General features: G+C 40.3%; 1 protein-coding gene across 1 annotated transcript in view; it reads right to left on the minus strand.

Moving 5' to 3' along the window:
• Positions 1 to 27,385, minus strand: part of LOC118330868 (transcription factor SOX-6-like) — a gene marked incomplete in the record, with an annotated part of 105,754 nt that overhangs the window by 70,118 nt on the left and 8,251 nt on the right. The window contains 1 exon segment of the mRNA XM_035665563.1: positions 19,230 to 19,299.

Raw genomic sequence — 27,385 nt, forward strand, 5'->3', positions numbered from 1 at the left:
CACACACACACACACACAGCTTCCGTGGGGACGCGCAGTCACATGCTTTCTCCACCGTGGACGCGCACAGGAAACCTGATCCACCGACCAAACAGAAAGTTAACTATAATTTTCGACATTCAACTGTTAAGTATGTGACACTAAAATAGACATTACACGATTATACAGATTAGAGTACTATTTACGACTATTTTTTATTTTACAATAAACCTACTATCATGTTCCTTCATCATACAACGTGTCCAGGCTTACTCTGTGTCTATATCTGTAGGAGTTTTAGGGTGTTTTACATTCAAAATATTACTGTTATAAGTAAAAGTAGAAAATAATTTGCATGAAAATATAAGTTCAAATAGTAAAAATGCAGAATTTACCATTTCAGAATAATATATATTATATTAATGTATTAAATGTATTAATGTGTTCATCACTTTAATGTCACTCATTTTAATTAGATTATATATAGGTGGCTTGATGGACTATAATAATACATCGTAATGTATTAATTAATTTACATTTTGTATTACTAATGGGATTCTGCAAAGTTACTAGTAACTAAAGTTATCAAACAATTGTAGTGGAGTAAAAAGTACAATATTTGCCTCCAAAATGTAATGGAGTAGAAGTATAAAGTATCAGAAATACTCAAGTAAAGGACTTAAGTACCACAAGATTGTGGTACTTACCACAAGATTGTGGTACTTAAGTGCAGTACTGGTGTAAATGTACTTTCACAACTGGCCCCAATGTGCACAGGGAAGCAGTGGACAACCACAGCTGCTATTTTACCTTCACCTCTTCTTCAAATAGTAGAATCAGAACAGATTTTACCAAATGACACAACATTATATCAGATTGATGCTGTCTGTGCCGTCCCTCTAGAGTCTCATCCACCAAATAGACCCTATCTTGCCCCTCTATGTCTTCACATCACTATCTGGCATTACCCTCTCTGCCTACACTGAGTTTTTTATTTTTTGCCCTGAATGCACCAAACAAATGTTCCATAATTTTAGGCTTAATAACACATTTGCTGCTTCTGCATGAACTCCCAGAAAAGAGGAAATTGTGTTCTGGGTTAGAATGCGTGGTACTTTACTCTTTACCTTACTGTCTGCGTTAGAGAAAATTATGTAATTTTAGTTTAATATTATAGACAATGATCTAAAAACAATATGTTAAAATTGAATGATTATTAGAAAGTTGGGAAGCGAAACGACTTTATATTTTTTCCAGTGCTTGGCACAAAATAGTGTCGCATTACCAAGACGAGTGCAAATGAGGGATTTCAATTAGACCCCACTAAATGCTGACTGGCTTTGTTTTGGTTCTCCTGAACTGGTTTAAAGATTTCTGTCTAGTCAGGCTCCTCCTCCGTTACCACTTAGCATGTCTGGCAGTTTTTCAGGTCATCTGTGATTCAGCTCTTGCTTGGAAAAAAAAAATGGAAGGAAAATTATTTCGCAGCCTCCCACAGCAAAGCTCACTCTCCATTAAATGTACAATTCTTCGTCCCCTTATTCACACATGTTGGCTGTTATATCTGGCTATAAAGCATGAGAAAAGGTTTGGTTCCCAGAACTGTTGGGCAGAGCTGCAGGCTTTAATATGAGGGTAGATAAATACATGATCAGGCAGGACTTGTTCTGCTCTGCTCATACCTTGTGAATTAAAAACTGAAAGAACATTAGTGAGAAGCATAGCATACTACATGGATCTTCTGGATTCACCTGGTTTGTACGTTAGTAGCCGCCCTTCACCAGAGATGCCTCAGCTGGTTATACCTGTATTCAACATGGAGGTCAACATTGGTTGTCATAGGTTGTTGTAAAGATTACTCAGCTGTGGGAAAGCTGTTTACTTATTTAGTCATTCTGATTAACGATTGTCTGGAAGTTGTGTAAAGTGCTAGACACACCCTTTTCTGTGCGATTGGTCATTTGAGAAAGGTGAGTGCATGGTGCCAACTTATTGTTATATTCCAAACTCTGCCAGTCGTTCCTATAAGAGGAAATTGTGTGAGATTAGTATTTGAGTAATGTGTATCTAGTGGGCATAAACATGAATGCCTGCTGGTTCTCTTCTGTGGCGCAACCTTTTCCTAGAAGTTCAGTTAAAATACACTGAAGGGAAACTGCTGTGTGACAACACATTGACACCGTCTTGAAACTGAAATGTTAAAATGTACAAGACAGATTGCATTGTTGTTGTAATTATGGCCACCCTCTGATTGGATTTTTGAGTCAATGTCTCAATCCCTGTAGCCAATTCCTAGACAGGGCATGACCGATTATCTATCGTAACAGCTACAGGCTGAGTTACTGAGCATGTATCTGAACATTACAGAACGTATGTGCTTGTGTTGATTGCACAAAAAGTGAGAAAATGTAAGATTTCTACAGGGAATTAATTAAGTGATGTCGGTGTAGAGCGTCTTTTTAATTATTTGTTGCTACTTTTAGGGCTATCAATCATTCAGTAAGGACAGCAGGGTCAAACATGGATTCAATCAAGCAGTACAGAGACACTGCTGGCAGCCATCAGCAAGTCTCAGTAATGAAAGTTGAGACAAGGCTCCTAAATCTTTCCTCTCATTCAGACATTACCTGAGGAAAGCTGCCAAACAGGGCCACATTAATGGGTAAACAAAAAGTCAAGTCATTTAATCCAATTGTGCATCCTTTGTTTCGCAAACCAACTATCTTTGTAAGAGGAATCTTAAAGTAGATTAATTGTAGTCTTGAGTTAAAAAGAGGTTTAAGGTGGATCAGAGACTTACCAGGGATTTAAGCACGCTAGGAAAAGCTTAGCAGCAGTATTCGCCTTCACTGGCTCAATTGTAGCTTTTTATAGTAAACTTTACATTAGCAGAGTAGCTCTTGTTTTGTGCTGTGAAAATAAAGTTTCAAATTATACACAGGCATTTTTTGTACCTGAAGTCACCAATTTACAGTATTTAGTAGCCCAATCCTCCACAAGACAGGGGGCTGAGGAGATAAACAGATGCGATGTGAAGACTTCCTCCCTCAAACTAACAGGAAGAGTCTCCATTCCATCTCCATTTTGTGCAGTCGGAGCGGTTCATATCTGCGCAGGTTCAACCCCATGTACATGAGAAGAAATCTCAACCTAAGTTTCCCCCCCCCCCCCCTTTGTTGTCTATGGGAATTCTTACAGCCAACCTCAGAGACACATTCGACAAACAAACTGTTGCTGGTAGACAGCTAACTAATTCCCATTCTAAAATGTGGACAGTAACTTAGAATCCCTTTGTGAGTGGAAGAAAAACGAAAACCGGGGTCGGAATTTGGCAGGAAAGTGTTGCTGAGATCTGGCCTGGAACCTGGCGACTTGGCAGAAACAATCAGGCATTGTGGAGCGTGGACGGAGAGGGACCTGTGACAGATGAGAGCGGGAGAGAGGGGCCCCCTCTTAGAAAAACAGTACACAAAGCGCCATTCACAACCCAAGTCCCTTCTGCCACTTGTAGAGCAAGAGAAGGGCTCTGACAAAGGCCTTCGACTCAACCAATTGGGTGTAAAATCTCCAGCCGTCCCAGCTGGATAAAACTGAGGAAGTGGGAAATACCAAAGAGAAGGAGAGACAGAGAATGAGAGGAGAGAAAACACAGTGGGAGAAAGAAAACTGAGGACCTTCCTTGGAACTGTTTGTCTGTAGGGCAGTCCCAACAAGAAGATATGGTGGAAGAAAAGAAAAGGGAAACTAAAGGTTTAACAGAGGAAAAAACAGAGTGCCTATATTAGCAACTGAAGCAACTCAAACTATATCACTGGAAAGATGACATTATTGATGGTATCCTTGTAAACATCCAACAACAACTGCCACTCTGTGTTCTTGAGCAAGCCACAAGTTTGTGCCAACAACACTGAACAACACCAAAAATACCTGCTGGGATCAGGTGACACAGCAGCATCACTACAGCAAAGTCTGTTAGGAAAGCAGTTTAGCCAACCACTCTGTCTAGAAGTAAACACTGAATGTAAGCACATCCACAATGTCAGCGATAATATTTCATTACACAAAAAAAATATCTGAGCAAACTTAGGCAAGTACAACAGCTCAAAGCTGAACCAGAAGGCCTGTCAGTAAACCTTGATGGACGTTTAAAATAGACAGTTTTGTTTCATTCCTAAATAAGTGTGACTAACCTGCAGGGGTTTGTATAAAACCTGTATGATCTACAAAATAAGATCCAGGTTGTTAAAAATTGGAATCCTTTAAAGGGATACTAAGAATGGTCAAATCCAAACATGAGGATGAGATATCCTGATTTTGGTCTCTTAAATTGGTCGAGCTAAACAAAAAACAAACAACTCCCATAATACACTGATAGCGTCTATCACTAGAACCCCTACCCCCTAAATGCCTCCTTCTTTCAAAACCTAAAAGTCTGTGGTTGTACAGGGCAACTCCCAGGTGTGAATGAGTAGGGCGTTGCTAAAAAGAACATGTGTGCTCAGTTACTTTCCCTGGATAAATAAATGAAAAAATTAATTAGGAGAATTGGCCTTGTATGAGAACAGCTCTCCCAGCTCCTAAATCTTGGGACTGTCTGGACTCTCATTAGATCATTGCAGAGCACCGCAAACAGAGGGCACTGTCATAGGTCAGACATGTGGAATGTGAACACACACATGCTGCCCTGTTTTCTCCCAGAGAATCCCTCGTCCCAGCTCTTTTGCCCAAAATAGAAACATTCAATAGCAACGCCAGTTATCCCCAAACCAGCTCATTTCGTCACTGCCTTAATAGCAAGAAAAGCAGTTTTGTTTTCTGAAATTCCAACCTATTAACATACATTTCACTGCAAGAGCCAGCTCTGTAGCTCTGTACACAGCAGAGCCAACAAGAAGCTGCTCTATTTCAAAGCTGTAAGTGCTTATCGCATGCGACTGCAGGTATTCTCTGACCTTTTTATGACTTAAGTGAAACAATGAAGGGAGGTAAGCAGAAGGCGGATGCTGTGTGTGATGGTCGGGTCAGAGCAGAGTGTACATCCATCAGCTGTCACAACGAAATCCTTTCACAATTCTCAGGTAAACAAAAGTCATTGAGTGACCATCAGTGTGTTACACTGAAGAGCTCTATGTATTTATCTCGTTAGAAAGTATTTACAACCACAAGGCACTCAGAGGGGATGGGCAGGGGCAGCATTCTGACCGGGGACAGAGTAAAACTGAATTACCTCTTATTAAACTGAAAGATTTCATTTAAAAAGAGTAAGAAAACAGTTGTCACTTGAACAACGTTAATATAGTCATTTTTCTGTTTTAACCTAGTTAAACGAGATAATTTGCCTCCTTGTACAACTTTTAAAACCACGTCAAAAACAATTCAATTTGTGGTCGTCAGAACCATAAACATGTTTTGTGTTTCCATCTTCTATTCATATATATGTTCAAAGAACTATTGGGGAATTTCTACGAGCCACACCAATACAAACGTGTTAGTCAAGAGGTCAGTGGTGAAGTCACATTGCACTAGATCCCCCATGAAGATGGCATGGATAAATGGTGGTTATTAGCTGGTTGGTTATTGGCTGGCCTATCATTGATATTCTATGGTAATCAGTTTGGTATTGAAATCATCAATGAAACGCCAAATTTACTGTCCCCTGGCATATGAAAAAAATGTAAGAGATAAATTGACTTGAAAATTTAATAATATTTTCTAACACAGTACTAATAATAGTTCCAAATAGTACTTAAATGCTATAAGCAAAGGTTTTTAGGATATTTAATAGCATCAATAATATTGTTCAGCGGGTTCTCCCTTAATGTAGGTAGTTTTTTTTTGTGAGAAATGGGTGGAACAATATTTGGTTTTGAAATAAACCTCTTCAAATATAAAATTGCCAAAACATATTCTCTATCCATTCCATGGAGGAACATGTGGAGAGAAATTCACTGTATTCAGTGTCTTCAAAGTACTTCAACACTAACAGAAATTGCAATTTAAGGATTTTGTCTCTCATCAGATGGACACCTGGAGCAAACATGGGGTTTGATGTCTCCATTAGTCCTGCCGATGGAAAATCTCAATCAAAGCCAATGATGGAACACTCAAAAAATTATGAATGCATCGCTTGTACAGTGGGCGCAAACACATACCACTATGCCGGGTCTCTGTGTTCAAGGACCCGGACCAAAACCGCAGACCCCAAGAAATCCAGAAGTGGCCTTATTGACCAACACCCTCCCTTGTGCTTGTTATTTTTCCTGGCACACGAACACACCCCTAGCTAACACAAATACAGTACACATATACATTTATCTACTTCATGGCAACGATACAGAGTAAACCATTGAAATAACTATTGAAGACCAGAGTCAACACTCAGCAGCTCAAAAGGACTGTTTGTCTGCCACCTCCCGCCCACGGTAGTTAGAAGACCTGGTCAGTGTGAATCTTTTTTTTAAAATTGATTTCATGCTCAAGGAAAAGTTGTTTTACAAAACTGTAGATATATTAGGTTTTTAACATAGATCTATACATACGTTCAGATCTAACACACGTATACATATTGCCCTGATGATTGTGTTGTTGTTAGATTATTGAGACAGCAGTAACCTGCTTCAAGACTTATATCAAGCTAAAAGAAACGGGTCAATAATGGTGATCATGTTCTTTTAATTCTTCTTAAGATATCAGTTCGAGTCTTTTGAAAAAAATTATACGGCCCCTTTGTCATAAAATTAATTCCGTCAGTAGCTATAACCCAGTGCACTTTACAGGGCTCAGGCTTTAGAAAGGCAGAGGCAGACCGAAGGTTGGGGAACTCTTCACATATTTCGTCAATCCAAATCCATATTGATGCAGGGTCGTTTCGAGACTAATAATAATTATGTAGTTGTTTCCAAAGTGGCCAGAATTCCTCCTGACCTTGTCCGCAAGAAGTCAGGTGTCACTGTTGTTCTTCTCTCTATGCAGCTCTGGAGGCATTCAGAATGTCTTTGGTGTTTTTTGGAAGGTGAGTAGTTACACTCCTTCTTCCCCAGTCCAATAGGCCAGTTTGATGTCATGTTCCCTGACTTGGATTTTAAGCTTTGCCATTAATGTTGCTGCCAGGTATGCCTTCATTTTATTACCTTCCCTCTTTTTTGGTACATTGTGCACTGGAAGATTGTTGCGCTGGGATCTATTTACGGTTTGGTCAATGTCATCAGTTACTTGCGTCTCCAGATGCTTGTTCGTGAACATCAAACGTGATTTCCTCGTATTTTCTATTGAAGCAATGGTTTTGGCTATCTGATCAACTTTATCAGTGAGACAGTCAATTTTCCTAGTTTGCATAAAAAGAAACAATTAAAGCAGAAAGCATCTTTTATGTTGGCAGTCAGAAAAAAATAAAATAATTAGATAGTTAAAGATAATTGAACTTGCTGTTGGCTATTAAAAACAGTTTGCCATTCCTGCAATATGTTTCAGGAACTCTACGAAGTGGGGAGGAGTCCTGGATGTTTCAACCTCTGTAGGTCATTTTGTAATTTTGCAAAGTAAAATAAAAAAAACAGCTGAATTAAAAATGTAACTTTTGGGGATAAGGAGCAATTATAAACTATCAAATGTATAAGGTACTAAAATATTTCATAGGTAAGACATCTAAAGCAGAGAAGGATGCTTTCATTCCGCCAACAGTCAACATAAATTTTAATACATTCTCTTAAAGCTCTACACCAACACTCACTATACTATAGTCAGATCTTACAGAGGATGCACCTTCCCAGTATTTTGTTTGTGATGTTAAACTAAAGTCATATATGTCCCAATATTCAGAATGAATACCTAAAGGCATAAAAGGTAGCACACACATATACATTCCTAGGGAAAAGTTAACTAACCTTAATTTCACTCATTTATTTTGGCCACGTCAGATAAACATGTTAACTTGTTAAGTTAACATCAGAGCTCTGATGAAGGTCAACATTGGAACTCACTCTACGATCCTTCCCTCATCATCTCTCTTTCTCCTCATCTCTTTTCACCTCTGATCTTTTTCATCTTAAAGCTTTTACAGCTTGCCATCTGACAAACATCTTACAGGAGGTAATGCTGTGTTTACCAGCAGGAGCTGATGCAGTAGCGAACCACCACCTCCTCTCACTTCATCCTTATTATCCCACTAGTTACCTTTGACCTTATTGGGGACCATAATACTACTGTGATGCACAAATAAGCTTATTACACAAGTTTTAAGCATTGTTGTGCTTTGATCTTTCCATATAGTTGACATAAGTTAGTAAACAAGGGGGAAACCCTATTATCTTGATAATATAGATGAAACTATGGATACCTTTTTTCCATGGAAGAAAGACATTAACTGCATTTTAAATTATGTTTCATGTAAAAAGATCTGGCTCAATATCGGCCCAAAAACAAGATTCAAGTGGATATTTGTATTAAGCATCCAAAGGAATGCAAATATGTTTACTGTGCTTTACATTAAATAGATTAACCAGATTAAGGAATGAAAGCGGTTTAATTTTCTAAAGGGTTATGTTTCAAACGTATCATTGCCAGTAAAGTCTATTTCAGGGTGACATCAACAGTAGAAAGTCATGATAGAAGCCCGTGGCAATACGACAGCTGCCCTCACACATTTTTCAGAGTGATTACATTAGCCCTGAGGCTGGCAGCATAAAAAAGTGAGCTTCAATAAGTCATTACAGGACACAAGGGTCTCACCATAGCTTAGAACGATCAACAGACATCCATGTTTACTGTTATTCTGTGCAATTTACTGCATTTGACCATCTCCGGTACCCATTTATAATTCAGTAAATGTTGTGTTGAGAGGACATGATGACACAGAGGGGGTAAAAATATTTCTCTAAAACACAAAAGTGGTTTCATTTGTTGATTTGTTGACAAAAACAAAGAAAACTTAAAGCATCACAGACCATTCACATGTTCGAATTAGAATAGAAATTACTGCAACCCTAAAGGACAACAATTTCTTGGTGGCACTGGTTGCATAGCTCTGCAAAGGACCATACGAACTGAATTAATGAATACACACCTTTTATTTTAGCAAATTCAAATGAATGGTCTATTGTAAACTACATTTCTGAATAGATCTGAATGTTAGATTGTATCCTCATAATGGAAAAACAAAATAATTTAAAACTTTGATGTAAACAAAAGAATTAGAATCAAACAAGGAGCTCTAGAGAGTAACATCATCTGCAGGAGCGTCCAAACAGGTGGCTTTTAGAGTGCCCAGGAGGCGCGAAAGCCTGCTAATCCCAGATTAGGACTGACAAGTCGTTTCACTGGATGCCCCCATTGTAATCCCAGTTGCCTCTCTATCCTCTGACAATGAGCTTTGTTCCCTATCTGAGAAAGAGCTTTGAGGATTTCCTCAGCTTTGTTAGCATGAAATGGCTGCATTATTCAGAGGCATGCTACTTTCAGTCAGTCAAAAAAACAACATATTTTTATTCAATTATTGACCGGCCTGAATGTGTAATGTGTACAGATGGTTCTAACAAGTCATCTGTGCTCCAAACACAGGATTTAATTTCTACTCATTTTGGCAGTGTATAACTGTCACATATACAGGCATGTCAAGAGAAAGAGTGGAGATGTGTAGGAATGTAATTACATTTTTCAACCTATCAGTCCAGATGGTTTAAGTGCAACACTCCAATAATCCTAAATTCAACCAATAGTATAAAATTATGGATAATTTTACAATCTAAGATGTGAAATTCTTTACTTCATTTTTCAATTTTATATCTGTTCCCCTATTTTATGACATATAAATTACAGCACAAACATTTATGACATGCCCCTTGGTGCACCATGAGGACATTATTTTTAGGATTGGCTCCAGGTGCAGTGGAATTTTTAATATTACACCCTGCTTTGCTATAGTATTATTTGGGCATTTGTACATTTTTTAAAATTATTATTAGTTAATAATTACTAGTTATTAGTAATTTTGTGTAAAGACTTTACTGATGGCTGCCACAGAGAAAGGAAAAACCCTATATGCTGTCAGGCCTGATTCTGGTAATGATGATGTTACTGTCATATCATTTCATTTTAATTTGTTTGACTTCCTTTCATAAACATTCAAAAACATTTTAAAAAAACATATATATATATATATATATTTTTTAAGACTTGAAAGCAGTTTAAAGGCAGTAGAGGAGAAGTGATGGAGGTAATGCTGAAGCAGCAGTCGAGCACCATGAAAACATCTTCTCCCCTCCGGGAGCAGTTGTCTTGTCTGGCGGTTGGAGGCATGTCAGTGTCCCCCGGCATGTCGAGCTGTCACAATCCAGACTAATCCTTTCCACAGTGTGTCCCCTGCTCGCGCTGAAACCACTCGTTATAGAGTGTATGTGAGTGTGTTTAGCTGTATATGTGTATTATGGGAAAAAGTCTGGGTGTTAAGATAAGATATATCTGATGGCATGGACGAGTGGCCTATAAACACATGTAGGGCAGAAATGTTGAAGAGGCTCTGTGGCCAGTTCATACTGAGAAAAAATAGGCGAGGAAAGTAAATAAGTCATGCTCTAACTTTGTCTGGAATTGAACATAAGCAAGTATGTAAAAACCCATGTACACATGTACACAGTCACATTCTTGAGTGTAGAGAGGTGTGAGTGTGTGCTGCAGGTTAGAGCCTCTGTACACCGCACAAGGTATCCATTATCCCTTACCGGCCCACAGCAAATATACATTGTTCATGGTGCACAAGGGCTCACTTTAAACCATGTAGGGTGTTAATCTAGCCAATCACAGCAGCCGTTATTCACAAGGACTTAAGCCCTTGAATCAGGGCAAATTTTTAAGACTGGGGCTGTTCGGTCCAAGCATGGAAAGTCTAGCATATGCACATCAGGCATTAAATCTTTCATATTAACACATTTCTATTTTGCTGCTTAGCTTCTCCGCTTTAAATAACAGCAGCGTTTAAAACAGTAGTGATTCTATTGTGCAGGCAGTTCATACAAGCTTTTACATTTGTTGTTTTGAACGGCCGATGTTGATAGATCTTTAATGAGAAAAATATTCTGGCACAGAAGCAATGCGCCGCATGTTTTCAGTTAGTGCGGACTAAATAGGAGAAGAATTGTTGGCGATAGCAACAAAAACAGAACACACACAAACAACCTGAAAAATCAACAATAAAAAAGTGTATGTCATGGTACTGATTCCACTGAAAACAAAATCACCAAGTAATAAATGACAAATCTAAAAAAAAAAAGAAACTGGAATGGGGGCATTACTACTTTAAGTGAATGTATAAATATCCCTTCTCTTTCTTTCTGTTGTTGGTTGGACTGTGAGTGTAATGGTTACTCGTCCAGCTGTTCTGATTTTTATCGCATTAAGTGTCATATCTTGACAAATCTCTCATGAGACTCACTCAAGAATTTCACAGTTGCTGGAAGGGAGCAGCGTTTTTAATAAAGCTGCGTTTCTTTTTTTGCCTGGTGCTCCGCTGGACGAGTCCTCTGACTGCTCTCCTACCAGCCCCCCACCCACCACCCACCACCCCCCTTCTCTCTCTCTTTTCAGCCATTTCTCTCTCCATCGTAGCACTGGGCTTGCAGGCTGTAAATCACAATTAGGAGGTTCATTAGATATGGCTGATTTATTAAGACCAAGGGCTTGTCTCTGGGCCTTTCAGCCATATATTAGCTGACTACAAGATCTCATACATAGTTATGAGACATGCTGTTTACTGTATGGCACATAGGGTCATATGCCAATAGACATTAATTATTGAGTAAGACTCCATAGGTTAAATTAATAGCGTCCAGATGATAATTTATTTACATTTGTATATTTTTTCTGCAGCGATGCCTATACACAGCACTGTTGACTGCATATCTAAACGCGTATCTTTCAATAACGACAAATTGGCAACAGCATCAAAAATCTGTCTCTATTATCAGCAAGTGATCCAGCATTTGAAAGGGAGCCAAGCATTTTGGAGCCTCATCCAAGGGCTTTAACAAACATACTCCGGAGCTGCTTGCCCTCTTGAATACGCACACATAAATTTGGACTGTGTTCATATCACAGTTACTCCAATCTTAAGTGTCCCTGGCTCACATAATACAGCTTTGTTTCCTCTGTAAATCAAAGTGCATTTATCACACCGCGTATCAGCTACTGTCAACAATCACCTGTAAACACAGGACCAAGATAAGGTGGTGTATATAGTCTGCAGCTGCCTGAGTGAGCAATAGAATATGTGTACAAATACCCCATTTTCTGACCTGCTATTCCTCTTCTGCCAAATCTGAATGATTGAGTTCAGTAAAGTACATTAACATCAGAAAGGCATAGTAAAAACATCCTGAAACCGTAATCAACAGCTTTTGATTTCCAAAAGGCTGCATCACAAACTAGGCCTGCATCCAAAATCATTACTCTCTTTCTCTCTCTTTATTTCTTCCTCTCCCACATACCAGCATGCCTGCTCATCCCCTGGCACCTTATGGGCCAGATCATTGAACCTCAAGGGGAACTATAGAAATAGTTCTGGATTAGTTACAGCTTGAACAGGTAAGCTCCGACTTGTTCAGGCCTATTTATAGTGAGTGTGAAATCCTATTGTTAAGAATAGAGGAAGGTTTACAGACACAGAATGGATGGGAAGACGAGGTTGAGAGAAAAAGAGTCTTGGCTCAGACGCAACCCTTCCTGTTCTTAATCTAGACACTGATCTGGTCGGAGGTGAGATCAATTAGACCAAGTCTAATAAGACATGTCTGTAAGGTCAAATAAAGATAAACATCACATTAAAAAATCTGTCTCAGGTGGGTTTTTTTTAAAGAAACTATAAGATTTGGCCGATGCTATGATTACTTTTGGACATAAAATTTTCTCAACTTTATTAAAAAATAAATTGCAAAAATCACCAACATTTTGAAAGGGCTACACCTAACAATTATTTTCATTATCGATTTATCTGCCAGTTCAAGTAATCGATTAAGCATTCGGTTTATATAAAGACCCATCACAACTTCATCTTTAAATTGATTGTTTTGCCCAACCAATAGTTCAGAACCCTAAGATATTAAATCAGAAAACCAGCAAAGACTCACATTTTAGAGGCTAGATGCTGTGTATTTTTGGGTACTTTTGCTTAAAAAAATTGTTAAAGCAAAGTAGTTGCTTGTTAAATTTCTGTTCAACAACAAGTAATTTTGCTCTAATTTACATGCACACTCAATATGCAACCAACTTCTTACCGTTAACTGCTGCATGCATTTACAGTAAGACGTTGGTTGCATGGTCTAATTAAAGTTATCAAGCACAGGCATGTATTCTCACACACACTTTCCTCTGGCTGACTGGTGGTATATGACTAATTGACGGTGACAGAGAACAAAGGAGAAGATTAGGGGATTGAGTGTGTGACACACAGCCACAGGTCAGAAAGAGGTTTAGTCTCTAACTGTGATTATGGACGGGCAGGTGTCAGCAGAGGACAGCCGACACCTTTACACTCTGCTGGGCTGCTCGCTCCAGTCCCAGTGGGTCAGGTCTGCTGAGTGCATAATGTGCACATAACGGCGTAGAATTCCAAGACATCAACATGCCTCACCACCAGCACCATCAAGACTAATTCAGGTGCATTTGCTGAGCAGACAAAAGCAGAAGTGATGAAGCTCTGCAGAAGAGCATAACATAGACATAAACATTAAAATCCAGTCAAAACCAGCCATTATGTTCCATTTCCATTTCATTTTGATGCTTGTTGCTTCATGTCGCTTCATGCCTTGTCGTTAACTAAAAGCATTCTTATTGTTAAAGTGAAACAAACCCTTGAACTTAAAGTCATGGAAATAGCTCTCACATCTAGGTATGAATTACTGATCAATTGTCCACTTGTTGTCTTGTGAGCTCGGAGAAACACTGTCATTACTTTAAGTTGTCCAGCCTCTTTATCAGCCTAGCCTCTAATTGCTTGACGGCTCAGTTGATTTTGAAGCTAACCAGGAGCGATGTCATCCCTCTGCGCTCCCTACAATGGGGCTCATTGGATTAAGTTCGAGCAGGCTTTGTTAAAAGCTGGTGCAAATCTAATCAAGGAAGAGACCTCAATTATGCTAGCATGTACTTAAATGATCAGATCACTAAAAATGGAGGAGGGGGTTGGCCAGTGTAGGAATGCAATCAGCAGCCATTAAGGCCAGTTAATTTTGGCTGATGGCAGCTTTAAAATGAGATGCCGTTTTTTTTTTTTTTTTTACTGTAATGAGCATACTGTAATTATGAGGATGTGGTGTTGTTGGTGTTCGGTAGCAAGCTGCATTCAGGGTCAGCAAAATAGTGTTCACAAATGGGAAGCTACCACAAGCCCCTTCAGAAACAGGTGTTAGCATTGCAGCAGAAACACTGTTGAAGAGGTGATGCTTTGTGTACCTTCTTTCTACTTACATAGGCAACAACTCAAGCTATTTTAAACCCTTCGCTTTTTAACAAAGCTTGCTGAAAAGCTGAGAAAAATCACCATGATATAAGGACCAGGTGGCATCCCCCTGTAGCTCAGAGCACAACAGCTGAGATTGACCCTGACCTCTGACCTCCATGACCCATGACAGTTAAAACAGGAAGCAATTATCCTGAATGTCAGCGAGTCTGGTGGCATTCCTCAACAGGAGGCCAGAAGTCCGAGCAGATAACAGTTGTCACTGGAGTAAAGAGAGAAAAGACGGGTTCAAACAGGCAGAGAGACTGTAAGTGTCGTTGCACACATACACACAAGCTGTGTTTCTGTCCAACTTTTTTATTGCCAAATGTGAAAGCTGAGTGGAAACGTTTCTTAGAATCATATAAATCCTTTCACACTTTTTTTTCCTATGAAGATTTCTTTCACTAGCAGCTGAAATACTCTTATCTGACTGGCTATCTTCATTTCACAACATTTCAGCACAAGAAATGTTGATATATTGTAAATTGTTGCTAAACTAAACCTATTTTGTAACAATTACTGATGAATTCTTGAAACAAATTTAATTGTTTCTGCAGATGTGATATCTGCAGTTCAGAAATAATTATTTGCTCATGGAATTGCATCATAATGACAGCTTTTTTAATATTATCCTATATTTAGTTTTTTGCTTCATTCATCATAGTAGGTTACACAACTCATCACTAAGTCTAGTGTCACGGTAAGAGAATTCAAGAAACACATTTACTCTCACTTCACTGCAACATTTCCCCGTTCTCCTCCAAATTTAGTCTTGCCAGTTCCCCGTGTACTACAGTTCCCTCCGCTGCCAACTCCTTGTCCTGGTGTGTGTGTGTGTTTGTGTGTATCATGTGCTTTTTCTGAACTATCAGCAACTCCATGATCAGCACCAGCACTGCAGTTGCCAGCCGTTTTATTTCCTGGTAACAGAACATTGGAGGTATAATGGGAATACTCTCTTGTCAGGCAGATGAGGGAAACTGATGAAGACATGCTAACCTCAGGATGCTTGCTGATCACTTCACATCTGGTCTATTACATATGTCCATACATCATCCACTCACTCACATCTCCTTTCACACTCTCCCAATGTATGTGCTGCGCAACGCATTTGTGGGCAACTATAAAAAATACACATTTCAGACACTTGTTGCACAAACTGAAAATGGGCTGGATTGGCATTTAAAAACTGTCCATTCTCCATCATTAATGTCTCATGACACCTCTTGAATGTAGAATAAATGATACTTTAGTATTAGGGGTTTGACTATCTTATCCAGGCATCTCAACTCATTACCAAGAGCAACATGTCATAAGGGATGTTCAGCCTTCCTTTCTTCGCACATTTCACCCTCAAAGTAACTGACACAGTTGCCTAAAGGTATATGATTTCTTCTAACTAGGCTTGTTGGGAAACAAGATGACCTGGGAAAACCTTCATATCTACATAAAGGAATAATGATTTGACTCCTGCATCAGCTTTTGTGGAGTCCCTCATCATGGTACCCACAAATGCTGCAGAGGCCAGCAGGCACCACTGTCCACCTCTAAGTAGGTGTGTGTGTGCAGTGGCCTCCATGTGAAGCTGGGTGTTGCTGAAAAGGAACATGCACCCCCTTAGAGTACCCTTTCCCTGGATAAATCAAAGGTTAAAATGTAGATCCATCCTCAGGCTGATCTCCTCCTTCACCTCCCTCCTTTCTCACTCTGCCTCCTCATCTAGCCTGTGCATTACCTCATCAGAGGAGGATCTGCCTAAAGCCGCAGCGGTCACACAACAGACAAAAGCGCTCATCTCCAGGAAGCCGCTGCCGCTGCCTGTGGTTTTGGAGAGAGGAGAAGAGAGGGGAAAAAGTGACTCAGCCCCACGGCTCCTTTCTTCTCTCTGCCGACTTAGGGATAAACGGAGGGATAAAGCACAGGGGGAGATAATATTTACAGCAGGCCCCATTTCAAGGGCAATAGAAGAGAGAAAGTGGGGTATGAGCTTGGGTGGTTTGGGAAGTAGCCACGAGGGTCGGTCTATACTGTTACTGGCAAAGAGCCTTGCACCGTGGATTAATGTGTAAGTAGGGAGGAACCGCTGCTGGCCCGGCCCTGCCTTAAAGGCCTGGCCACTGCAGCTCCACGAGCCTCTTCAAAGCAAACCAGATGGGCCTCAGACGGGATGTTGATGAGGCATGAGTGTGCAAAACACAAACATGCATGCAAGCACAAACACAAATAAATTGACACAGACACTGCCTGGAAAACAACTAAATGCATAACACAAAAACATATGTACTTGACATTACATGTGCTGGTGAGCTGGCACGCATGAACAAATGTGCTGACTTGAAGTGTGGCCGAAGAAGATCGCTGAGGTTCCGCTCCCTTTTCCCACAGCTAAATGGAGCTCATTTCTGCAAACCTGCGAGGCATTCTGTCCAAGACCTAAGTGGACATTTCATATGTGTGGACAAATCAGATCAATTAACTAAATGTCCAAGCTCAATAGGACATAGTAGCTCACTGTTAACATAAGGTTAAGTACTGAGAAACTACACAAAATGATGTTAGACACTGCCCATTAGCAGGGTTGATTTATCTTACACTGTAATGCAGTGAAGTTCACATACGAAGCTGAAGTAAAAAGCAGAGAAGGACATTGTTTTTGGGGAAACCAAACAGGTAACCTCAGTGAATTCATTAGCTCATTAGCTCATTAGCTTACCACAAATCAGCCCAATGACTGCTTGCTGTCTGGTCACTTTTCTAACTCTTTGCAAATGACTGCCATTACAGCAACCATGTAACAACAGAGCTGTGCAGAAAGGCCAGTAATGATGTATGAAGTGGCTGAAATCTTTTCTCACAGCTACAATACAGCTGTATTTAATACTTTGCAGGCTTTACATTTATATCTATAAATGCCATGCTAGGCTAACACATTGTGTAAATTTAGGGCTAAATGAGCTGTGAGCTTATTCTACAAATCGAGCACAAAACAGATTTTGGATGCACAAATAAAAATCTGGATCTAGTTCTCCACACTCTATAAAGACACTGTAACCAATATGAACCTGTTTAAGACAGATTTTGTCAAACTGTCCGGTGATGTCAGATCATCTAAAACATTAGTCATAGACACCCCAGCTCTTCTGATCAAAGCCGTTATATACGTACAGTACAAGTCAAGGACAGCGCACAGCAACCTCTTCCTTCCAAAGTCCTATAAAACAAAGATACCATAAATTGTTGCTGTCACGATACGTTCGGTACCCTATAAAGACTGTAATTTTGTTAGGAGGGTCCACTTGTCATCTTACCGCCATGTAATTAGATTTGAAAAGTAACTGCATGTTAAAAGACACAATAATGTGATTTCAAGTTTCCAGATGAACTGATGAAATTAAGGGAGTTTGATGGAATTAAAAGTGGGCCTAAGTGGTCAGGTTTTCCCCAATCATGACACAATTCCTTTCCTTAAATGCATACTAGACAGGAGAAAGAATGTATGAGGCCTATATTAATTACTGTGATGTTTGCATTATTTTATTGCTGTTCAGTGATAAAATATCATCTTCCAAAAATATCTGTCACTAGACATTTCACCAGTTAGTTGCTCTACATCAGTTCTGAACGTTTTTGACTTGTGAACCCTTGAAACAAACCTATGTCTACTTGCAACATCACAGGTTGCATCTGTCAGCGGGTTATGACCAGTTCAAACTGTAAATCCTCCTCAGATTGTTATATTTGAATACTTTTAGAGGCATGAAAAGAAAAAAGAAAAGAATAATTCACAAGAAAAAAAAACAAAGATCTTTCACTTATCTTGTGACCCCTTAATGGGGTCTCGACCCCCAGACTGTGATAAAAGACGATTTACACGAGAAATAAATCAAGTCTTTGAAACTGAACTCCCCGACCAACCAGCAGGACACAGATTATTAACCACAACAAAACACTGAAGCCTGTTTGTCCACTGTGCGAGCAAGTTGCGAGTGAGAATCAAACAGGGCACTTGGTGACCTAGCAGTGACACGGCTCAAGAGCCACTGGAGAGGGCCTTAATAAGTATTCTTAAACAGGGGGATTAGCCAGATGGCCAGATCACTCTTTTCTTCAACCTCTTCCATCTGTACATTTCATATGTCTCCTGCCTCTGCTGAAACCATTGAGATCAGTCACTGCGACCTCACCAGCTTAATTTAGGCTAGTGTTACCTACAGCACTATTTGACTCCAGATATAATCTTTATTGCTCACAGAGAGAAAGTCCTTTAAAAGGCATACTGTAAGTCTCAGCGCTGAAAGGTTCCTGGAGTGATGCCTGTGAGAGTCTTTAAAAGACCCCTTTCTTCACCCAAGTGAAAGCCGCTATTGAGGGTGCACAGGGCAGAATACTAACTGGAGTGGAGGTCTGCATTTGCTGTGAAACTAATCAAAAGCGTTCTGTATGTGGCGATGGAGGAGAGAGAGGCAGTGGACATGCACAGAGTCAGCTACAGTTTTGCTTACATGGACTAACATACCCCCCCCCCACACACACACACACTCTACTGGTGCAAAATGTGGTGTGTTCGAACACACACAGCAAGAGTTGCTCCATTCTGTACAGAGGAAACAATGACGTGTTCTTTATGAAAGATTATTATCTGCCATTTGGTGGAAGCAATCATCCAAAGTGCCAAACAACAGCACAAAGGCATATACAAGCTGTCAGTGTTACAGTACAAGGACATAAATATCATCTGTGTCAATCAATTAAGGAAACTTACAGAAATAAGAGACTTCAACTCCAACACCCTCTTCTCACTTTTGGATGACTTTAAAATTCATGAACGTCCCCTGGAAAAAAGGAAAACAGAAAGAAAAAGGATTATTACCATTGTGTAACATGTTTGTTATGTCATTTCACCCAAATTACAAAAAATAATGGTATTTGCCACTACATCCACGTGGGTATCTAGCCACACAGATAGTTTTGAAATGTCTGTTTCAGATTTCTTCCTCTAAGCCAATACCATGGAGGTGAGAGGAATTTAATTTTACAAATAGCGGGACAGTATTTGTGGAAAGAGATGTTTCTATAAACATTTCCAAATGCTGGGAGCAATAAAAACTAAATTCCATTTGCTCAGAGATAGACATCTTAAAGCAATAGGTAAGTGTAAGTAAAACCAACATTTTGGGTGAATCAGCCCTTTAAAGGAAAAGCGTCTTGCCATAGGAATCAGGATTCATTTTCATGAACACTGACCAAATTCTTCACATCTGGCCAACAAATTTGAGGTTTGACAAGGTATGAAAAATTGAATTGGAAACTGTTTTTGGAACTCAGTGAATGCACTCTCAGCCCACCTGAGGTCCCTCTGTAGTGGACGTTCAAGACAGAACAGAGGTCCTGTGTGAAGTCCACAGCAGAGGCAACAGAGGATCAGTGTATCTCTCACACAGCGCTTTTACTGCATAAACACCGGCACACACTCAGCCACGCAAAGCCTAACAAACGACAAACAGCGTGATTCTTGTACGCAGCTTTGAAGTCTTGGCTGCAATCTGTCTTAATACAATTAGTGATGCCTGATATTTTCTTTCAGAAATTGATTCCAACGAGAAAAAAAAAAATCACTCTCACCAGATGGACAGCCTGGTCTGCCTGGCTTAAACAGACCACTCTGAGACCTAACCTGGGGTCAGCCTTATTATAGCCTCACACGCACACAAGCACACACTACAAACAGCCATTTGCTAAACCAGGGGTCATAGAAAACAAATAACAACATCAAAAGGGTCAAACTGATCACGGAGCGCTTTGAAGGTACCATGTTCAGGACAGGATCACTGTGAGTGGGCCCCAAATTGAGAGATGACGGGAGCTAGTCTAAATTGAGAGTGGGAGGCTGCTAATTAAAGAAATAACTGAACTGGATAGGGAGGGACTTAAAGAGAGAGAATGTATTCACACAGACAGGCAACAAAACACAGCACAGCAGCAGTTCTCTGACACTATGCATCATAACGGCGCCTTAACACAGTATCTAAGTTGTACAAAGAGCGCAATACAAACACCCCTTTGATTCCACAATTTGAGGCTAATTGAGAACAATGAAGAAAAAAGCAAACACTGGGCATGTATGATCTTTTATTCATGTCTTTAATCAACCAAATGATTCTCTCTGTGATGCATTTTTTCTCTCAGGGCACAATTATGGGTAATTCTGACCAGAACAACTCAAAGGCTTATACAGTAAGAAGTTCTTGTGATATTAATAATAACAAATAGTCTGCAAAAAACACACTTGTGTGAAAAATCCAAACATTTATCTGAGATACAACTTTTTTTTTTTTTTGTAGAAGAAGCAATATTGCCCAACAAAATTTGAAAAGCCAAGGACTCTAAAAGCCACCTTTTCAATCAAACTACTGTGAGTTGGAATCGCTTGAGCACCATACACACTCTGCGGCTCTCGATGACCCGTCTGAACACGTTCCAGATGTCTGCAGAACCAGTTATTCTGTTTCCTCTCCTTTTTTACCCCCCTCTCTTCCCTCCATTCCTCCACTCCACACGCCCTGCCACTCATCTGCAGATGGCAGATCTGACACCTGGAGGATGCTGGGTAATAAGAGAGACAACTGGCTGCCCAGTAGAGGAGAGTTGCCGCAAAGCACACATGCTCTCTTACATACACACACACACACACACACATATTCAACGGCAGGCTTGTATGCACTCACATTCACACTAACATGCATGAGTTCTGAAAAAAACAGCCTGTGCATTCACACGATGACATGTACATATATATAAATACTGTATACACTACTGTATATGTAAAGTGCACTTCCACTTTGCTAATGTGTAGAATGAAGGTGTCGTGCATGGTAGATCATGATAATACAATCTTAAATAATAAGACTAACTGTGCAGGAGTGGTACCATATTGCAGTCACTGAGGGTGTGGCAGGAGAGTTTATGAGTTTAAGAGTTTATAGATTTCAATACCTGCCCCTGTAGATTTTCAAGCTCCTACGTGTATATTAACCCTCTGTGAGCTGCAACGTTCATATTAAATACTTTTTTTTTTTTAAACTTGGGCCTGAGAATTTCCCAAGCAGAGACACAGAAATGTACAAATCAGACAACAATTCAGTGTTTCATTGGGCTTTAAGTGGAATCATCATCACAATATGATCAAAAATGAATGAAAGTACACTGTAAAAGGTTTTGTTTTCTATATGTAAGTCGTCTTCTTTCTGGTGTAAAACATGTTAAACACAGTTCTTCAGCTGAATATCACTGTTATCAATTTATGTTGTTTTGCAGCTAACGCAAGAAATAACTTCTACACCCTAGAGCCTCCACACACCATTTAATTAAGTGATTTTGCAAATATTTACCATATTGTAAGTAATATCATGGTTTTTATCTCAGCCATAATACATGACCCTACTACAAGGTGATTCTTACAGACACAAATAACAAAAAAGAGAGATGTTCTTATGGAAGTAGATGAACTCATTACTGAGTTACTGGTCACTGGAACCATTCAACACTAAAACAGATCTAAAAAGACTGACACAGACTCGCTAAGACAACAAGCCCACACAAACAATTTTTTCTTGTTTTAGTGTTGCTTTTGTTCTTTATCCTTTGCTTACTCACTCTTAAAAGCTCATATTTTTTTGTATTTATCCACCCCACTCTCTTGCTCACGCTTTCCCACATGCCCAGTCTCGAACCACTTCTCTTCTCATTCACCTCTGATGGGGAGCTGACATAGGAGACCCACGGTATAAAGCCATTCCAGGCTCCTCCTGACAACTGCAGGAAGTAACAGCTACCTTTTTGGCCCACTGTCTAACAGCTGTAAAATGGCACATGTTACCCTACCGCTGAGCCAGCAACAAAAAAAGCACCTATCTGGAAAAGACACTTAGAGCAACAAAACGAAAGACCAGAGACTTGCTTTTGGCAAAGGCAAAGCCGTGACTTCATAGTTACAGATAGTAACAAGAGAGCTGAGAGAAATGGTGCACGACGAGGAGATACACTGTGTTATATTAAGAGCAATGCCTGCACCTGCACAATGAATGCGCGCATTCACGCAACAAAATATGCACAGTCCCAAATGTTGTCTTGTTGCAGCTGTCAGTGCCACTTGTGCAGACGCGGACACACTGGAGTAAGAACAATGGAACTCTATGAGACAGAAGCACTCTCAATGAGCTTAGCACCACATGAGGCTCTGTGTTGCCACTTCCATGTCTGCACCATAGGAAACGGAATATGGTTCCAACTAATCATATGGGCAATTAAACCAGAATGAGGTTCACTTGACCCATAAACGATGAGCTTATAGCACACGTTGACTCTCAGAGGACCGCTGGCTGTGTTGTACGGACCTCGTAATGTTTTTGTTGCTATCTCTCTGTGTTTTCTCTCAAGGGCTGCTAGCGAGCTATTTAACTTCCTATTATCACTGAGCTATTATTTTTCTGCATTTCACACTTGATAGATGACTTGATGACTTGCCAGATATCAATTCTATTTCCTACAATGTTCATATAGTACTAATTTGCTTTGACAAATATGTTTTGGAGAAACATATAATTGCTGTCTCAATTACATTCACTGGAAATGTTTTGTTCAACCCCTAACGTGTGACATCACTAACAAACAAACTTGTACGATGTGCTGTCTGACAAGGCATCTTTTCCCAGAGACATTCATGGTGTCATGCGCTCGTTTATATATATGAAGAGGGACAGAAATAGCTGTGAAGAGAGAGAAGTTCAAATCCTGCATACTCTCTCACCTCCACACACCTGGTCAATCTCTGTGTGAAGTGGGCAGTGGTTGTGGGATAGTTTGGGAAAGTTTCAAAATGTTTCAGATGCAGTCCCCCTCAATTCTGATATAAAAAGGTGTGGTAAGTTGGGGTTTCTCACACTGTTTGACAATACAACAAGCATATCTCTTACTGGACAGAGGGCGGCTGGTTGTTGATTGGTTGGATGTGCAAAGTGCAGCGGGACTTTGATTACATGTGTGGTTGGGCTTATGCTGCTAAAAAAGTTGCTTAAAGTGAGGGAAAGATAAAGTTTTAATATGAATGTTTTGTGGTCATGTTGATAAAAAAGACAAGGTTGCAGATATGCATGTGGGTGGGCAAACTGCTACTCAGAACACCTTCAATAAGTGGAATGAGGGAAGGGGATGTTTGCATAAATGAAAAGCCTTTGTGTTCCCTTAACAAAAGACCTAGGTGAACATTACAGAGGCTTAAGTGACAACATGTATTCTCTCCCAAGTCACTGTTAACATGAAATATTGCTAAAGTAAATGGCAGGAGGGAGGGAGAGGGTTGGTAGGGGCAAGCGCCAGCACATACATGTAGACCTCGCCCCTCTGCTCATTACACTCAGGAGATCACATTATGGCGCTAGCCATTGTCCAACTTCTTCAAGACAAAGCCTGTTCCACTGTGCAAACAGCGCGCCTTGGAAAGATTGTAAAAACAAGAGGTGAATGTCAAAGGCAGAAGTGAATAGGATCTCTCCCCTCTTTTGTCAAGCTGGTAAGGTATGCACAAACACATCACTGCGTGACAGAGAAGAAAGAATGGCCTTGTGAGGGAAGGAGCCAGAAAAAGTTGAAGCGTCTTCACTTGAAAAGGCCAATACCGTGAGAAGTCCCCTGCCTGACTCCTGAGTCTATAGAAAAACTCCTCCACAAGTATGTGGATGAAAGACCCCAAAACACACAGAAGGCATTACGCTAAAAACAAAACACAATGCCTAGAATGATGACCTATGGCTACAAAGAGAAAAAGGTTTTAGGTTATAGAACATTAAGGTTGCAAAACTTTTTTGGATTGAGGAAAAAAATAAAAAATACAAAATAACATATTCATCAAGAAAGTAAATTTTCTTAATTTGCTACAAAATGATATCAGATGTATGAAGACCAGCCAACCACTGCTAAGCTTCCACTGTCCCAGCCTGAAGTCAACCTTGTCACGACCCAAACAAGGCTTTAACTGTCAGGGGCAATAATGAGGGCGACCTCGGCTCCCTCTAATTTACAAGGCCAGCGCCAGCCTGTAATTAATTGCTGCGTGCATAAATGTAAATGAGTCCACTGGGGAAGCAGAGGGAGGAAAAAAAACGGCTGTCAGGCCAATATTCCAGCAGGGAGCAATCTGCGAGAGAGGGAAATGATTTAGAGGACAGCGCACAAATCTGCTGCTCCGTAAAACACGAACAAGCTGAATGTGAGGGGAGGCTTGTTGAGATGGAAGAGGTGGTCGTCAGGAATGGTTAAAAAAATGAATAGAAAAAACTGTGGCGGCAATAAATATCAAATGTTTTACTTCAATCTTCTCCTCCCCCATATGTCTGCAATTTGTATTCATAAGAGAAATCAAACATACAGTTTATCTCATCTGCCAGACCCAAACTCCCCCACCCCACACTGCTCTTACTTTTTGCTATGTGGTGACATGCGTTTCTAAAGAATTAATGTACATATTTCAACCTTTAGCATAATGCAAACGGTGGCGGATCAAGACTTTTTCCTTTACTTGATTTTTCCACATTTCTTTAAATTTTTGAGTACATTTGTTGTTCCATCTGTGGCTGAAACAGACTTCTTGCTTGCTAGAGGTTAGTAAGATTCAGTCTGAGAGTGATTACATGACTAACAGTTATTGATCTGATATCCACTAAGCTGCATTTTTCAGTCCCGGCTTTTTATGATGCTACTCACATTTTGTGTCCCATCTCAATTTGGAGTTGTTTATCATGAAAGGTCCTTACTTTTAAGCTTAAATAATCCATCCAGGGAACGTTGATGGGGTTATGTATTGTATATCAAGTAACAGTGCCACATTTACACACATTTGCAGCTGGAAATGTACCAGCACAACCCTAGAAGAATCATGCAGTGACAAGAATGTTTTATGGGTGGGTACTGATTCAATTCATAAAGGTCAAGCAAGTCTTTTAAGACATTATTCTTTTCAAATGCAAATGTTTGGGTTATGTTAAATTGGTCATGTTTTGTTCTCTACAAGCTGATACACACCATGACTCTCTCCATTACTATCTTGTACCTTATCCTCCACCACATGCAAAAGTTATGGAGTTGCACAATGAAAAAGAGCACATAAAATCAAAGAGAGGCAAGCAGAAAAAATATGTAATCATTTATGGCTTCTACAATAGCAGCTCTCATTCATAAGTCGGCCACACAAAAGGCCTCTGCTTAACTCCCTTTGTGTGCAGCATGAACAAACAGGCACAGAAACCATTGTTCATTGAAACCTGCACAAATGTGAGGAAAACACACGTGAAATCCACAATGTATGGCTCAAAGTAGTGACACTTAAAGACAGACACACTCATGCCGGGCTCCGCAGCAGCCACAATGGCTTCTTTATGACATAAGCTCCTTTTCACTACAGTGCTTTACAAAGGCAAATGAGATTTTTTCCTAAAGCAGGCCTCCAGCAATAACAATTGACATCACAGGCCAGCCTACGTATGTTTCCCATACTAAACAGGGAGACACGGCGTAAGCTCCTCGAGAATGAGACTAAACAGCTTGCTGAGGCAGCAATTTTCCCTCCTGCAGCGGCAGACCCTCCTACAGGGAACCACCGACTCGAAGTCCATTTTATTTGGTTACACACCGGCTGCAAGCCAAGACAAATGAACTACCTCGAACAATACAGTAGTATGAGTGACCTGATTGGTAATCTCAGCCTGAACGTAAGCAACAAAGTTTGCTCCTTAAACATACGGTTAACATTAGACTCATGAAAAAGCTCAACAGGTGGGTTGCATGAAGAGCCTGTTATTCTCTTCAGATGGCTCTCACACATGCACAGTGCTGCTACCATTACCATTAAGTGCATCTTCTGTATTCTTGTGTGTGAAACCTTCTGGCACAAATGTCAGCAGGCCAAGATGCTGCCGTCCATCCTACCATCTTAAGTGTGTCAGATTACGTGGCGGAAACCTGAGGTCTGAGCCCAGTCAGCTTGATACCCGAGCCAGCGCCACTCCTCTGCACACCCCGTCATCACTGAACACCACACTCCACACTTCTGCTAATCCAACAGTGTGTACAGAACATAGCATACCATATACAAATAGACATGAGCCAGGAGCGTGTCAGGAGCATGTCATTTATGAATACGTTCCCAGGCGCGATATAGCCCTGGGAACTTCATGACACAAGGAATGAACCTGATGTGTGTAGATCATGAAGCGGTACATTTCTATTCTGAGCCACACAGTAGATATCCAGCCTCCCCCATTCCCTCTCTTTTCACTATTGCCTCCATCTTTCCACTGCGAGCCCAAACACTCACCACCATCTCATGATGACAGCGGCTCGATTAAAGACTTCTTTACGGCCTGGAAACCATGGCAACGCCCTGCGTAGACAAGCTGGCCGACAACCAATTGGATCTGGGCTTCGGTGGGTGGGACCACGTTATCCTGGACCTCACTACTTTACCACAGGGTCATTTCAGAGGCCTTGCACCCCGAACCCTGCTGCCACGCCCCATTACTCCAAACCACTACGAGTGGTAAAGTGAAGGTTAGCCAGCCTGCTTTTAGAGGAGGACGATGCTTCTACTGATGGGAGGAGCAGAATGAAACTATAAAAACAATGTAAACATGAGCTCAGAGTTTAATCACACCAGGCTTGGTTGCAGTTATTTTAACTCTAAAGCAATTATTAATCTATTATACTGTTTTTGGCAAGAACAATGCCATGAACTTGGTTCTGCACTAAATAGGCAAAGATTCCTCAAAAGGCAAGTCTCTGTCTTTTTCCAAGATTTTTCTCTTTCTTAAGTTAATATAATTTAATAGTAAAAACATTTTTAATAATGTGCTCTTTTCGTAATTGACA

This window comes from Morone saxatilis, unplaced genomic scaffold, assembly GCF_004916995.1.
Source record: "Morone saxatilis isolate NCDOM2014 unplaced genomic scaffold, NCSU_SB_2.0 Contig2, whole genome shotgun sequence".
In the NCBI taxonomy this organism is placed as follows: Eukaryota; Metazoa; Chordata; class Actinopteri; family Moronidae; genus Morone; species Morone saxatilis.